General features: G+C 44.0%; 1 protein-coding gene across 6 annotated transcripts in view; it reads right to left on the bottom strand.

The window, feature by feature from the left end:
- Window positions 1-16,065, bottom strand: part of CREB1 (cAMP responsive element binding protein 1) — a 35,211-nt gene extending 19,146 nt beyond the window's left edge. Inside the window, exons 1-3 of one of the 6 annotated variants that reach the window (XM_077918383.1) lie at window positions 15,894-16,064; window positions 1,840-1,894; window positions 1,114-1,178 (exon numbers count right to left, since the gene is read on the bottom strand). The gene's annotated coding sequence lies outside the window, so the exon portion shown is untranslated. Of the gene's footprint in view, window positions 1-1,113; window positions 1,179-1,839; window positions 1,895-15,893 lie in introns of all 6 variants that reach the window. The other 5 variants (XM_077918377.1, XM_077918379.1, XM_077918391.1 and 2 more) reach the window with 5 other exon arrangements.
- Between the last annotated feature and the right edge of the window lie 281 nt (window positions 16,066-16,346).

Raw genomic sequence — 16,346 nt, 5'->3', positions numbered from 1 at the left:
GCAACTCCTAGCCACTGAAAACATCACACATCACGGTTGGGGAGTGAATGTGTTAGGTTGTATGTGTGTTTGGTGAACCCAAGTTTATCAGGTTTCCAGATGAGTTCACAGCACCCAAAAAGATGGGCAGTTCCTGCTGTAATACAACTCTGCACTTTTACTCAGAAATACACCCAGCAACGTTTACTCCCTAGTAAGTGTGTTTAAGATTGTTTCCCCAAAAGCAGAACACTTAACATGGCTGGTCATAATAAAGAGTGAAGTAATGTTAAGTACCAAAATATTTTACAGCATATATGGCAAAAATATATCTGGAAAGTTTGAGTTACAGCTAATGCCAGCTTAAGCCTTTCTGGCCTGAGCTTTACAATTGAAACGATGATTCTCTATGACTGGTTGGCTATCCCTAACAAGCGCTTGCCTCCTTTCACAGCATCCACCTTAATGCAATATCTGATGGACCCCAAAATTAAATGAAATGATCAATGAACCACAGGATTAGATAGGAAGTGGTTTTGATGAACTGTTTTTAATATTTAGCAAACCTAAAGGTTTGTGATCTAGCTGTACATTAGTCCACTACAAACAACAGAATTTCACTGTGCACATTAGCCATTGTAGGAAAGATGAGTGGGTCTTGTAACCAGATGTTAAGAGTGTTTCCCCCTGAAATAAAAGTGAAATCAAACTTGGGAGGGAGAAATGGTGTCAGAAACATCTCTGCCAGTTAGCAAGAAGCATTTTCACTGAAAGTGTGTTGAGATTTGAGGTGATCAGCAGCTAACCAAGGAAATTTGTTGAAAAGTACATTAAAAAGTGCATATTGCTGGCGGTGTTATAGTTTCTTGATACTACCTTATTATTTGATTGTAAGCTCCACCTACGTGAACAATGAAGAACATGTCCCTCAAATAAAAACAACTTTTATGAAGGAAAAGAGAATGTCCCCCCCCCCCCATGTATCTATCTCTTAGGCTAACGTATAGATCACAAAGCATTCTTTATACAATATGAATTTCACTTTGTGTGTTTGTATTAGCACTGCACCTGAAATGTAAAAGTGAAATGACTGCCGCACAAGTATTAATATACAAACTAAGGCATTTGATTTACTTTCCTGAATGATGTCTGCTCCTTCAACTTGCTCTCACACAGATGGCCACCTCCAGTCCACCTGGCTGTGAATGGGAACATGATCCACTGGGTTGAGGAAATCTTTGATTCTCTTGTTTAAATCTCAGAAACTCAACTTGCATATAAGAGATGTTTTCAGCCCTCATGGTTGCAAAGGATTATGAAAACACCCCAAGGATGTATTCCTGCCTGTGCCCACCCTTCTCTTGGTGTAACCTGACCTTCCGTCCCTATGAAGTGCTTAGAACAGAAAAAGCTATTTAAGTCCCTGAGTATCCTTTCACCAAGTCTGCCTATGTACTCTGAATCCTTGTCTGGTTATCTTTTGCAAAGGCTGTCACTGGCTTTTTCAGAAAACCTCCAAACCGTGCTCCCCTGTCCTGCATACTGCCTCACTTTTAATGCAAACTAGGAAGGCCATGCAATGATTCATTAATCCCTCCAAACCAGAAATGGAAACCATAGTTTAAATAGTTTTCTAATTTAGATGCCATGGCAAAGTATGATTTGTGCTGAAGAGGAAATTGCAACAGTAATTTTCTTAATGGTTTATTTTTTAACTTTTTAATTTTGTAATTCTTATATTTTGTTTAAGAATGTTGGTTGAAAAGTGGGCTGTGAATTCATAAATTAAAATAAATTTTGATTTGCACTTGGATCAAGAGACTAAGGACAGATCACCAGAGTCAAATACATGGTTCTTACCTTTGTAACGCAAGAACTGAATTTCGAAACCACACATTCTTGGGCAAGGCAAGTTCTAAAAATGTTAATGAGAAAAGGAAACCCTGAAATATGTTTAACACACTTTTTACTGCATGATGTGCATCAACAGTAGAACATTTTACTTCTGAAATTATTTGGAATATGTTATTGCTCATTTTCCCCCAATTCTCTGATAATGAGGGAGAGAAAAAATGCAGGGGGAAAAATATTGTGGGGAAGTTGTTTGTTGCCATCACTTCATTTCAGCTTATTTCATATTTCTAGGTTGGCATTATGCAAGAGGCACAGGATTTGACCCTTCCAAAATTTTGAGGCGATGCAACTTTTCCAGCTCCACTTTTTGAGGTGTGGCAACCAGAACTGTATAGTTATGATATGGGCAGATTTTTATTTTTGAATCTCTTTCCTAATGATAAATAGTTCAGCTACATCTGTGAAATTCTGCTCACTCACTTGGTCTCCCCTGCGTCAGAGGATGGCTGCCCCTTTGGGGTTTTAAGATCCAAGCGCTGAGAATGCCTCTGTGCCTCTGGCAGTTGCACAGAAGAATTACACCAACGTGGTTTTTCTGTTGTGATGGGCAAAAGCATACTTTTCCATCCCTCGCAGGGAAAAGGTACTGGAGCCTCAAAGGCTGTAAAAATCCCCTAGGCCTTATATGTTGTTTGCTTCACATGCATCTCCTACTTGCCCACCCCGCCGACTATCGTTTTATCACCAACTGTTTCCTTAGGCCCCTACTTTCTCCGGTATCTTAACCTCTATCAGCTCTCACTTGCTTCGCCTTCCCTGTCTGCTCACCACTCTCCCCTCTCCTCTTCCTGCCAACAATACGTATAAAATTCTCATTTCTGTAGGCCATGCTAGCTTTCCCCACAGATCTCACTTTATCAGACCCTTCTCCTTTCCTATCCCTCTTTCCTTATCTCTTTTTCCATTACACTTGTGCTCTGCCCTGCCCTTTTCCTCCAGCTACTGTGTCTCTGGATTCTCTCATCTTTAGTTTGTCTACTTCCTGGTTGCTATGTAGGTAAGCCATGCTATGTTTTTTTCTTAGTAAGAAAAACTATTGACAACCCACGAAGCTGGGTTGCCATTCTATGGTGGACAACTTCCCACAGCAGATATGATCTCTCTGTGTCTCTAAACAAGGTGTGAGGCCCCTGAAGGTTTAACTGAACCTGCCAGGTCTCCCCATTGGACCAACAAGACTGTTTCCAGCAAGCCATGCCCACCTGGCCATATTTGACACCAGGGACGGGTCAAGTAGAAATGTGGCTCCCTGCTGAAAGCAGAGTTTGCACCTAGTCGGTGGTGCTCACAAGTGCCCGTAGCATTTTGCAAATGCCAATGACAGGCTGATTGCTGGAGCCTGAAAAACTTTCTGCCTTTGCAAGAACAGCCATCATGGCAGTGCTTGCAAAGATACACAGCTTTGCAAGCACCAACCACCAGCTGGTCCTTGGTGCTTGCAAAGTGCTAAGCCTTTGCCCAGTTTGATTTAAAATCTCACCAACAAAGAAAAATGGGTTAGATGACACAATTGTGATGTCAGGTGGCTGCCAGGTGAGCAGCCCTGCTCACCTGTCAGATTTGGCCTGCAGCGAATGCAAAAGGTAAGAAGGCATTGACGAAGCCTTCCTCCTGACATTCAGAAGCTCAGTGTTGTTTCCAAGGTTGCCCTTAAATATAATGCAGTGTTATATCTGGGTTAAAACAAGGTTCACTCCTTAGCTAGGATTTGAAACCAAGATTAAGAGCTGGTTACAGAGCAGCCAAGTGAAGAACTGGGAGATGATGCACTTAAGAAGGGATCTGATGTAGGTGGCCATGTTAGAACTGATGTGGCAAACATTTTGGAAAAATAACTTCTATGCACAGACTATTAAAAGTCTGGTAAGAAATTAAAACCCAAATGTGCCTGGTAATTTGTATTACTGTAATATATGCATTATCTAACTAAAATAAAGGTGTGTTTTTTTTTTTAAAAAAAATGTGGCTTTCCAGATATTGCCAGACTATTCCTCCCATAACCCCTGACAATTGGTCATGCTGGCTGGGGTTGATAATAATAATAATAATGATAATAATAATAATTTATACCCTGCTCTCCCTGGCCAGAACCAGGCTCAGGGCAGCTAACACCAATAAAATTACAATAAAACGTAAAAGAAAAAGAAAAAAAAACAGTTAATTAAAATACGGGTTAAAATAAAATTTTAAATGCAGCCTCATTTTAGTAGTAGCCCATAAATCAAAACCATAAGGGGAGGGAAACATAAGGGTCAGACTGAGTCCAAACCAAAGGCCAGGCGGAACAGCTCGGTCTCGCAGGCCCTGCGGAAAGATGTCAAATCCCGCAAGGCCCTGGTCTCTTGTGACAGAGCGTTCCACCAAGTCGGGGCCAGTACTGAAAGGGCCCTGGCCCTAGTTGAGACCAATTTAACCACCTTGCAGCTCGGGACCTCCAAAGTGTTGTTATTTGTGGACCTTAAGGTCCTCCGCGGGGCATACCAGGAGAGGCGGTCCCATAGGTACGAGGGTCCTAGGCCGCATAAGGCTTTAAAGGTCAAAACCAGCACCTTAAACCTGACCCTGTACTCCACCAGGAGCCAGTGCAGCTGGTAAAGCATTGGATGAATATGGTCCTGCGGCAAGGACCCCGTAAGGAGCCTCGCCGCGGCATTCTGCACCCACTGGAGTTTCTGGGTCAGCTTCAAGGGCAACCCCGGATAGAGCGAGTTACAATAATCAAGCCTGGAGGTGACAGTTGCATTGATCAATGTGGGCAGATCAGGGCGAGAAAGGTAAGGGACCAACTGCTTGATATAGCGGAGATGGAAAAATGCCACCTTTGCTGTGGCTGCAACCTGCGCCTTCATGGAAAGGGAGGTGTCGAAGGTTACACCCAACCTCTTGACAGAAGGCGCCGGCACTAATTGAGCCCCCTCAAGGGGAGTTGCCCCCCCCCAACCCCATGTCGTCCCAACCCAGCCAGAGGACCTCTGTCTTTGAAGGATTTAACTTCAACCGGCTCCCACGCAGCCATCCAGCCACAGCTTCCAAGCATCTGGTCAGTGTGTCCAGGGCCAAGTCAGGGCGGCCGTCCATCAACAGATAAAGCTGGGTGTCATCAGCATATTGATGACAACCCAGCCCAAAACTCCGGACAATCTGGGCAAGGGGGCGCATAAAGATAAGATTTGGAAACCCCGGGGGGGGGGGGGGAGCACAGGTTCCCCATTCCTGTGCTAAAGTATGACAGAGTCACCACTTTCCTCTTTGACTACCCAGTGGAAGAGGATCAGGGAAGGATAAATAATTCCAGCCCCACTCTTCATCTCCCATTCATCACCGAGGCAACTGCCCATGACACATCTTTTCCCAACCTGGCCGTTCCCCCAAACGAAAACTAACCAACCAAAGAAAGCCAAAGAGGAAAAACTACCCCCATATCCAACCAGGACTTGTGTTCAGGATTTGGGTGGGGAAGGAAACAATGTTCAGCTTTGCTTCACCCCCACTCCCACTTGTCTCCTGTGGGGGAAAGCACTGGAAAAGCCATCCTACCCTCAGAACCTCAGGAGAAACATTGCTCCCCCTCATCTTCTTGGCTGTAGCCAATATCAGGGGCAATAGGCAGTGCTACAGGATGTCAATGGCAGAACTTTACCTGTCCCTGTGGAATGAACAATAGCTATTATGTGGAAGATGGTCAGGGTACATTCATGAACATTAGGATAGGGGGCTGGTATCCCCAACTATTATTAAAACTTGTTCCTATCTGCACACCTTGAACCTGGATTCATCCCTTGGTGACACTTAAGTGGAACAGAATGTTGGGAACTGACTTTCATAAATCAGTTTTATAATCCTAGCGTGGTTACTCATTAGCAGCACACTGCCATCATTTTGATAGGTACCGTATTTTTCGCTCTATAACACGCACCAGACCATAACACGCACATAGTTTTTAGAGGAGGAAAACAGGGGGGGGGGGGGAATTCTAAACGAAATAGTGGATATATGATTTTTGTGGTTCATGCTGTGGCCACAGACACGTGATCTGACAGTGAGTTTGGAGTAGCCCAATGCAAAAATCCTGAGGATCCATGTAGATCCATGCTTTGTAACCATGGAAGAGGGAAGGAAGGGGAACCATGGATCCTCTGCTCACGACTGCAGCAGATCCCCCCCGCCACCCGCAGGCATTCGCTCCATAACACGCACAGACATTTCCCCTTACTTTCTAGGAGGAAAAAAGTGAGTGTTATGGTGCAAAAAATACGGAACTTGATGGTGCACCATGGTCCTAGTTTATACTGTTGATTATTAAAAGCAAGATGAAGACCTAGAATTGCTGTCTCAATCCGGCCAAGAGCAGATGAGATGACTGGATTACAAGCCTGATGAGAAGTTAGTAGCCATTCTGGTTAATGGATGAATTGGAAAGTAATAAATATAAATAATTTCTCTTTAATCTTCCCCACCTCTAAGGTTCAGAGTACAGGCGGAAACATTCACATCCTCCTTCAGTGATACACTACAAGCTAAAGGAGTGTTCATCACATTATTACTCTTCTGACATACTGTTTAATCTTGTTTCCAGACAGAGATTTCTCTGAATGCAAAACAGACCCATAAATCACACACAGGCAGCATCAGTTTCTGTGCTGATCACTGCCAGTCCAGAAGGCAGGCCAGGAACTATCAAGGGCAGCATAGCCCAAAACTGGTGTAATGAACCATATTTTGAGTTTGAGCTTTGAGGGTAGGGGAAGGAAATCCATTAGGAGTATAGAATGTTAAAAAGGGAGGGGGAGGGGGAGGCTGAAAAGGGCATAAGATAATTGGGTGGTAGTGGGAACTTTGGTCAGTTGACAGGAATTGAGAGAGGGAATTGGCCAGCTAGGAACAGGTTTGGGTTCTAATTACATTCACCCCAGATTTCAGTTTACTGTCGATTTGCTTTCATTGTTACTCAAACACTGTGCTGGTAACCCTTTGTGACCAGTAATATCCGCACTTGGGAGATTCTGAATACTGATCACAATATCCACAGTATGTGGTTAGCACAGTATGATTGTGATGCTGAAGCTGCTCACTTGTGTGCCTCTCTTCTCTTATGAACCACTTCCTGTTTAAATCTAACACAACTGAGGATGTAATCCTATGCACACTTGTTTGGACCTAAGACCCTATGAACTCAATGGGACTTATTCCTAAGTAAGCAAACATAGGATTGCTCTGGAAGCCAGCCAAGGGGAAGCTGCTATCTAGATGTCAAAGCTCTTAACAGTGTATGATCTATTACTGTTTTGCTTGCAGACATTATTAGTGATAAGACTGCAATCCCTCTTTGAGAAACATGCTTTTCTCCTGTTTTTATCAAGGTCACCCATGGTAGCATAAAGTCATTCTGTCAGTAATTTTACTACTGGAATTCAAATCCATAAATGTCCAGTAGTGCACCCTTTATTCGTACCTGACTTCAGGACGTGAGGGAAATGTATTTTGTCAGTAGCCCCTTCTATGAAGAATACAGTTCTAATTAAAGCAACAGGAAAAACCATGGAGAACAGGAAAAGCCTTTGCAGTGTTCCATAATAAAAACTTGCAGCATTATTCCGTAAGCCACTTGGGGCAACTTTGCACCCAATCCTGGGTGGAGTCACTGATTAATATTCCTCCGCTTTGGGATTTGAATGCAGCAGTTCATTGTGAAAAGGGAATGCACTTCCTCTGATGTCTGTCCAAGCATCACGGCAGTATTTGATACTCCCACTGTTCTAGGTGCATTTTGCAACAGGGAATTTCATTAGTGTGAGCAGTTTCTGAGCTCTGGATGCAGTACTGCACCTAAGATTTCAGATTAAAACTGCAGATTAGGGTAATTTGCATTGGGGTAAACGCTGATGCCCCAGACAGTGATTTAATATACTTTGCTTTACTTGCATTTAGTTAACAAAGCTAAAAACTTCGAAACTGCCAATCTTGCCTAAGAGTTGGTATCTGTTCTGTAATGCTAGGGGTGCCATACGTGGAATTTCAGAAAGGCAGCACTTTGTGCTGGATCTTAATTTCCTTTTAAAAAAACTCAACAACTTACGGGTGTCCTTTTGAAATATGACAACCCTACGTAATACTGGCATAGTTATCTAAGTGAAATTCATTGACAAATGTTACTGTGTGCTACTAGTATCGCTCTTTGCTGTATCAAATTTCCAAATTCAACAAGAGTAGTTAACATGGTCCATGTGCAAGGCCAATGAGATAAGCATTCCTTGAACATGACTGAAAAACCACACACACCCTTTTTCAAACTGGTCAGTTAGCAAAGTGGTACACAGTGGAGAAATCAAATCAGTAGCTTGCATGCATGCTCTTAACAATCTTCGGCATCACAGTGGAATGACTTTGTTGTTACTAAAAAAATCTGCTGTGTATGCAACTGTCTTCCTATTGCCAATGCAGGGTGTGGTGTAATTAAAAGGTATGCTTCAGAGATGCAATTATTTGTCACCATGTGCTTAACTCTCAAATTTAAATCAAAAGAATTTTAAAGTGATTTACACCTGGCTGCATTATTTGCTACAAGTTTTATGGTTCCATTAATAAATGTAAATTTGTGTAAATCTGTAATAAAGAGGTGTGTAGATACTTGTGCCTGCGATGCACCGAAGGAGAGTTAAGGATTGTTTGAACAGGACTTGGGACACTAGGAAAAGACTGGCAAAGCAACTTTGAGCCCCAGACATGGGTAAAATGCCTGACTTAAAGGGGTCAAATGAAAAAAGGAACTGAAAGCCTAATTAGTAGGACTGGGATGGGACAGAAGTAGGAAAATCCCAGAAAACTCTGAAATATTCCCCAACAAAGCACGTACATACTTAAAAACTATTTGAATGCTGCCTCTGCATTTTATTTGTTCTACATTCAAGCAAGACTTAGACATATTAATAATTTCAAAGACTATGAAAATCCATTTAATCAGTTCTTAAAGAATTGTAATGGTATGATTGGTATTAACACAGGTTTGGTGCTCCTCCTCTGCAAGCTAATATTTGCAAGACAGGATGCTGCTGTCAACAACAAAATTAAGTTGGGTGCAAAACACTTACTTTGTCAGGGGAGGTTTTCTCCCTCTATAGCATATTTAATATTCAACTGTTCAAGGAAACACAAAGGACAAAACTATCCTTATGTATGCTAAAGAGAGGATTAACTAATTTCTAGCTCCCCTAAGTTATACTGGAGGGAGGTTATTCAATTCTAGCCACTACTTAGGAGGAGGCTTTCAGTTACTTAGGAATAAACTTGGTAGCTGCCCCCCTGTACATCAGATTAGAAGCAAGGAATGCGTAAGCCTTCTGCCTTTCAGTAACACACGAGCCTACTCCTTAAAGAGTCCTTCCTACTTAGCTAAGGATCTACTATCGGTTACCCTTAGAGGACCTCAGACACTAGGCCTGGATGAGCATCAAATGTTTCGCCAGCCAAATTCAGTGCCTGATAGCATTTCAGGGCTGTTGAGACAATTAGTACTCCAGCTTTCATGTTATTGAAAGTTTGCAGCTCTAAAGGTGGTGAAAATATGAATTTAATGTATCCTACATAAATATTAGAAACCAGGTAAAACTGTTTCCATTATTTCTGAGGAAAAGTATTTTCATTATGAAACAGATGTATTCCTCTTGGAATAAACAAGAGCAGTAGAATTATTGCAGGGTTGAACACCTACTAGCTGTAGCTTGGCATCTACTCCCATCTAAGTGATACTCCCCCAAACATAAATACTGTACATTATTAAAACATGCAAAATAGCAACGTGATCACATTTATTTCATGTTTGCAATACAACCGTTGGTTCTGAAGAAGCGTGCATTCTCAGATATAGGCTACGACTTGGAACAGGAGCTATGCTTCTTCCAAGATTTTGTTGGCATTCCTGCACACATGCTCATATACCCAAATGTGGGCCCTGGGCAATCCCAGTCATTGGAAAGAAGCAATTTTCATGCTCTTAAAGCAGGGATGCAGAATTCAGGCCAAGGGGGCAGATGCAGGCCTCTCTAGAATACCCTCAAGATTCTCTCCAGGCCATACCTGTCACCAGCTCAGTCTAGCCCTCTTTCGGTACTTTTGCCTGGCTGGAAGGTGCCATGTGAAAACATGGGTGGTGGTGTTTGTGTAGAAACCTCTTTTGAGTTTTGCCCATGGATGGCGGCAGTCCATGAGGGCATGTGGCACTTGGGGTGAGAAAGGTTCCTCAACACTGTTCTAAGGAGGATGAAGAAAACGCCCCCAGAATCATGGTATTTGCTATGGAGCAACTATCACGATCGTGCAGCTCACTCAATGTTGCATTTGTGTGTACAAGAACATGAGATTATGCAGAGGAAGCAAAATGATGTTGCACAAGTTGCTAAACCATTTACAGACGTTTCCTACTTGCTTTTATAGTGGTGATCACTATAGAATATAATATAGCCAATGAAAACATGAGCAACTTAAAACTCAGTTCTTCACAAGTTGCTGGCTAAAAGAAAATAGACTGAGAAAACCGAATGAAGATGAATATGCAGGTATAGTGGGGAAGTCATAAAAAGAAAAGTTTGTCATGGGGCAAGTATCTTTCTTTCCTCGACATCACGTATGAAAACCTACGTATACTGAAACTGCAAGCTAAGTGGAAAATATGTGCTGTTTTTCAGGTATGCAGAAAGCTAATTCATTCAGAATTCCAGCATTCATTTTATTGTAGTATGCCAGCTCAGTTGTCTGCAGGAACTTGAAAACTAGGGCACAAAATATACCGTACAAATTAAGATGCTCACATTCACTGTAATTTTAAGTGAAGGTTGAAGGAATAATTTATCTGTAGATACTTCAAAATATATAGTGAATGCCAGAAGGCCATTGATGAATAAACAGCAATAGATAATGGCTCTTCCTTTTCTCCCAAATGAAGGTAAGTCTAACTGAAGTTATTTGGAAACGAGTGTGACTACTTTCACTCTGACATGTATGGTCCTAGGTACATTTTACAGAGAAACAAGTCTGAATCTAATAAGGCTTACTTCCAAGTGATCATAAGATTACAGGCTTAGACATGCAATTAGATAAGCTTGATTACAGTATGGAGAACTGTAAGCCCTACTAAAAAGAACTGACAAGAGCAGTGATTTTGACTGATGTTTCAGGGAACCCTAAGAATTCTTGGAATCTCAAAGCATTTCTCAACAAGTTCAGCAAAGCATATTTCCTGAAAGACATCTTAATCTGCATTAATCTGCATTACTAATCTTCCTTTAGTGTTATACTGCAACAGAGTAGTGGTGCTCAAATTGTGGGACAGTTGGAAGGAATATTCACAATTTCAGGAACCAGTAAGATACTGAGGCAGGTGAAACCTCCTTCCCACCACCATCCAAGATAAAGGTGAGCTGAATAGCCCTGATTGGGTCTATGCTCCCTCATTTCCTTCATCATTCCAACCTGATCTGAAAAAGCTACTGCGTTGTCCTGTTATGTAGATCAGAATTCAGTGCTGGATAAAGGGTCCCATTCAGATTTTTGCTCACAGCGGCAGGCTGCATATACATTATTGTATAAACAAGATTATCTGTATGCCAAGCTGTGGAATAGAAGGAGGGGTGGTCTTACAGGCAAAAATGCTGGGGGGGGGGGAAGCTTGAGAAAAACACGAAATCTAGGGTGTATTCCATTTATGCAGGGCAACCATGAAGCTTAACAGGTGTGTTTGGAATCTCACAGGAACAGACATTACACCCTCCAATGTCCCAGAATCTTCTGTAAGGCAGCAGACAGATCAATACGGAAACTTTTTCTGGAAGGCAGAAAACCACTGAACTATAGTTCTCTTCAGCAACCCACAAGGGGATCACACCAGTAGTGCAATACCCCCTTTTTGTTCACCTTAGGTTAAGAGGAGAAAGATGGAACTATACTAGGATTGTGCATCAAATATGGATTGATTCCAAACTGAAAAGGGTGCCTTGGAAGGATTCTGGATTTGTCAAGACATGAAGTGGGATTTGTAGGAAGTGGCATGAGTCAAAAGAAGGGATCCCTGAAGTCCTTTAAGACACCTTGGAAATCCAGACTAGGAGATAAGGCAGTCAAAGGGTGCGTAAATCAGGTTTTCCAGCAAGAGGTTGAACAACTATTGCTGTGCATGACTAAAGTGCTACATTTAATAATTACTTCACATTGATATTGCACAGAAAGCAAAAGTGTTAACCAGCAACATAATATGTGACAAAATAAATGTAAGATGTGAAAAGAGCTCCATTCATTTATGAGAAAACCCAGTGGTCCATTACAGTCCTGCTGCAACACTAGGGGAAATGATGCAATATAACACCGGTTCACATTTTCTGCAGTAATTCCTCATATCCCAGAATATAATTCCCCATCCACCTTATCCTTCCAAGGCTTTTCAGTGCTAGTTTTCCTACAGTAAAAATAAACTTAAGACAACTCATGGCTTGCAAAAGGGGAAATCCAATGAAAAACTAGAACTATGAGCAACTGCACAAAGAAATGGTCATTCTGTGATGAGATACGTATAGAACTAGGTGATATGAAGGACTTCACATTACTACCATACCGGCAAACGAAATTGTTTAAGATGCATGTTTAGGGGGTCAAATACTTGTTAGACATAGCACACAATCCAGTTCTCCATGGATCTCATCAGGGAAGAATGGAAAACAAACGAATTGGTTTGCATTGTGAAGAATACTGTTACTAAATGTATCCTGGGTATATGGTGCTTAGAATATGAGCCATCCCTACAAACGGAACCAAAGCTAGGTTAGATATAAATGATGCAAGATAATCCCCAAGACATGCATACTTTACAGATCTACTTTAGAGAAGAACCACATGGTCTAAAGCTAAGACAAGCTAAGGCTGTGTATATACCGTACAGCTAAAGCACCCCCCCCCAAAAAAAAAGATCCTGGGAAGTTTAGCTCTGGTAAACTGCAGTTCCCAGGATTCTTTGCTTTAAATGTATGATGTATGGGTCCACAGCCAACTCCCCTTTCTTGGTGACACACAGACAAGTAGTTTCTTCCTACTGTTACACTGTGTGCCTAATTTCTTAAAAACAACAACCTGGCACAGCATTTTCCTGACAAATTTCTACCTTAGCGCTAAGGGACTGACATAAACTGTGAAGGGAAAGGAGAAAATAAGGTTTGTTTTTCTTAAGAGAGTCAGTGACTGTACCTCTTTTATTTCATGGCTGTTTATATATGGTGTCCCCCCCCCCCCCCCCCCGGTATGTATCCAGTTGTCAATTGAGGGTAACACTTCATGAGTTGCATCCAATGGTGACTTAACTTTAGTGGAAATGCTTCTGCACACACAAATTGGGACACTTGGTTTTCTCTTCTTCCTTCCACTGAGCTGTAGCTGTAGCTCAGGGGTACAGGATCTACCTTCTATGCAGAAGATCCCAGCTGCAATCCCCTGAAATTATTGGGAAACCCCCATCTGAAACCTTTGATAGCAACTGTAAAGAAGCATGGACAGAACAGAGCTAGATACACCAGTGGTTTAACTCTGTATAAGGCAGCTTCCTATACTTCTGTATCATATCCTTTTCTGTTCCAGAGGGACCCAAACTACAAGGGCTCATTGAAAATCATGTGCCCTGACTTGCATGAACTTTTCACTCCATCACTGGCAACAGTCCATGGCATCTAATGTAAGTAGGTTCTAGCTCACAAATAGTATGTTGTAATAACTATTAGGTTTTTTAGACCCACAAAGACTCTAGGTTGCATTTTTTTAAAAATTGATCTTATTGTTGATTACACAAGTTAATATTATTCCTCCCCCCCCCCCAAGATACAAAATAGTTGCATTTGGATACAGACTAAAGAACCTAAATAAGTACATGCAGAATTTCTGTACTTAAAAAAGGAAGAAATAGAATAAACAAAACCAGTCATGAGGTGGCCACTGAAATACGGTTGCCTGGGTATGAAGTATGTTAGAGAGTGCAAACAGGGACAATGCTTGCAAACATCACAGTGAGACCTAGATTAAGACTTGCTACTCAACACCTGCGATGAAATTCACTTTTCAGTATGGGAAAGAATGTTATATACAACTGTATATAAGTGTGATGCAAGCCTCCCTACATTTTCATGAAGTCATATCAGCCTCATTTAAGGTATTTTCAGTATCAAGTCCATTTCCCTGAAAACCAATAAGGATGGAGATTACTGCTGCAAAATTTAGACATTCCAATTGGGCCTACTCTGTCATGCATCATATATTTGTATCACCCAAATGTCTCAAAACTTCAAACCCCAGCTCAAAATCCACATTTTAAATGACCAACCCCTTGGTCTTCATCAGTTTGCCAAGTGCCCTGCAACCAGATGCTGTAATAAAATGTATGTATTACTCTACTTATAGTTATTAATGCCATAAGAACTTTATTTATACACCTCTCTTCATAAGCAGTCGCCATGCATTACAGTACTGAGCAAATGAAGTGCAAAACAGTGGAATTGGGGCGCCAGGATTAAACCCGGTGTCCCCAAAGCCGATAGGAACTTTGTTTTCAGTGGGCCCAGGCTTTCATTGTATCATTCTAGGCACAGAGCTGAGAGGAAAACAAAGTGTTCAGGAATACAGTTTTGATCCAAAATACTTTTATTAAAAAGGAACTCGGAAGGCCTTGCAACCTCAAGAGCACTGCTCAAGCACAACTTTTAAAGCTGTGCTTTCCGTAATAGAACAACAACGTTCTTTTTTTCCTTTTTCAAGGGGCGGTCCTGCCAAATCAGCTATCTAGCCGTGGAGAGCAACCCGGGTTGGACCCCAAGGGCTGCGGGTTCAAACATCTGGAACTGCCTGGCCCACGGAGGGGCGGGAAAGCAAAATGTGTCTGTTGCGGGACCCAGGAGATATTTAGCTGGAGGCTGAGAGAGAGGAGAGGAACCAGGGAAGAGGGAGGCATCGGGACCACCGTCTGCTCTCCACAAAGGGACGAAAATAAAACACGTGTGTGTGTGTGTGTGTGCTTCGCACCCTTCGGGTCTACCTCGCCCGCCCCAGGGGCAAAAGCTCCCCAACGCGGCGCCTGGGGAAGAAGGGAGGCAGCAGGCGGCGGGAGCTTCCCTATTTTCCGTAGGGCTGTTAAATAAGCGCGCGCCGCGTGTCCCCCCCCCCCGCCGCCCCCCATCCCTCACGAATGCCTGTTGTAGGGGGGCGATCCGGTTTTAATTTTTTTGCGCGCCTTTGCCAAATTTAGGCACCTCACGGGGGGGGGGGGGACGACCCACCACAACGGGGAGGGCTACCTACTAAAACGAAAAGTGTATGGGGGGGGGAAAGCTCTCCTGAGGCCCTTTCTCCCCCCCCCCCGCTCCCCCAACGGCAGTAGAGGACGGGGGGGAGATGTCTTATGTTGCCCCCCCACCACAAGGTGGAAGCGTAGTGGCGGCAGGAGCAGCGGAGCCGTCTTTCCCGCCGCCGCCGCCAGCCTTGCCCGGCCGCCTCCATCCGCCATTATTCTTTGTTCGTGGCGGTTGCGGCCGGGTTCGGCAAGGCGGGAACAGCAGGTCGCGTGAGGGGGGCGATCTGTGGGGAGAGAGAAGGCCCGCTTCCATTTCGAATTATATGGGGCCGGAGAAGTGAGGGGAGGGGGAGAGAAAGAGAGAAACAAAACGGGAAAAAAGAAGGGCGGCGAAGAAGAAGCGGGCGCCCCTCCCGCGGAGCGAGGCCAGGCCTGGCTTCTCTCTCTCTCTCTCGCCCGAGGGCTCCCCTCCGTCCCACCGACTCCCGCCCGCCTCAGCCCCGGCCCCTGCTGCCCCTCGGCCGGCACCCCTCCCTGTGTGTGTGTGCGCGCGCGGGGGTTGGTTGTGGTTTTTTTTCCTCCTCCTCCTCCTCTTGGTTCTTTCCTCTCCTGCTCTCTCTCTCTCTCTCTCTCTTTTTTTTTCTCTCTCTCTTCCCTTCCTGGCTTTCCTTTGCTTTTCTCCTCTTACCGGCTGCAGGCTGCTCCGTCACTGCTTTCGTTCGCGCCTAGGCTCTCGCCGCAGTTTTATTCTCTCCCCCACGTAACACACCGCGTCAAACTACACCTCCGCCGCGTCACTCACATAACACACACACACACGCGCGCGCGCTCTCTTTCCCAGCCCCGGCGACAGGCAGGCGGGCGGGCGGGCGGGCAGCGGCCGACTGAGGGAGAGAGAGGGAGGGAGGGAGAGAGAGAGAGAGAGAGAGGGAGGGGGAAACTCTGAGAGAGAGAGACAGAGCAAGCGCCGCCGCCGCCGAGCCTGCCTCGGCTCTCCTCGCTCCGTCTCCCCCCGCTCGCCCCCTCCCGCTCTCAGGCGCACGGAAAGAGCCGAGCCGCCCCTCACGGAAACGCCCGAAGGGGAGGGCGCGGCGGGAAAAGGAAAAGCGAAGGGGGGGGGAGGGGGCAGGGGAATCGCCTC

Source organism: Podarcis muralis, chromosome 1 (assembly GCF_964188315.1).
Source record: "Podarcis muralis chromosome 1, rPodMur119.hap1.1, whole genome shotgun sequence".
In the NCBI taxonomy this organism is placed as follows: domain Eukaryota; kingdom Metazoa; phylum Chordata; class Lepidosauria; order Squamata; family Lacertidae; genus Podarcis; species Podarcis muralis.
Note: the sequence above shows the minus strand (reverse complement) of the source record. Positions and strands in the feature narration are given on the sequence as shown.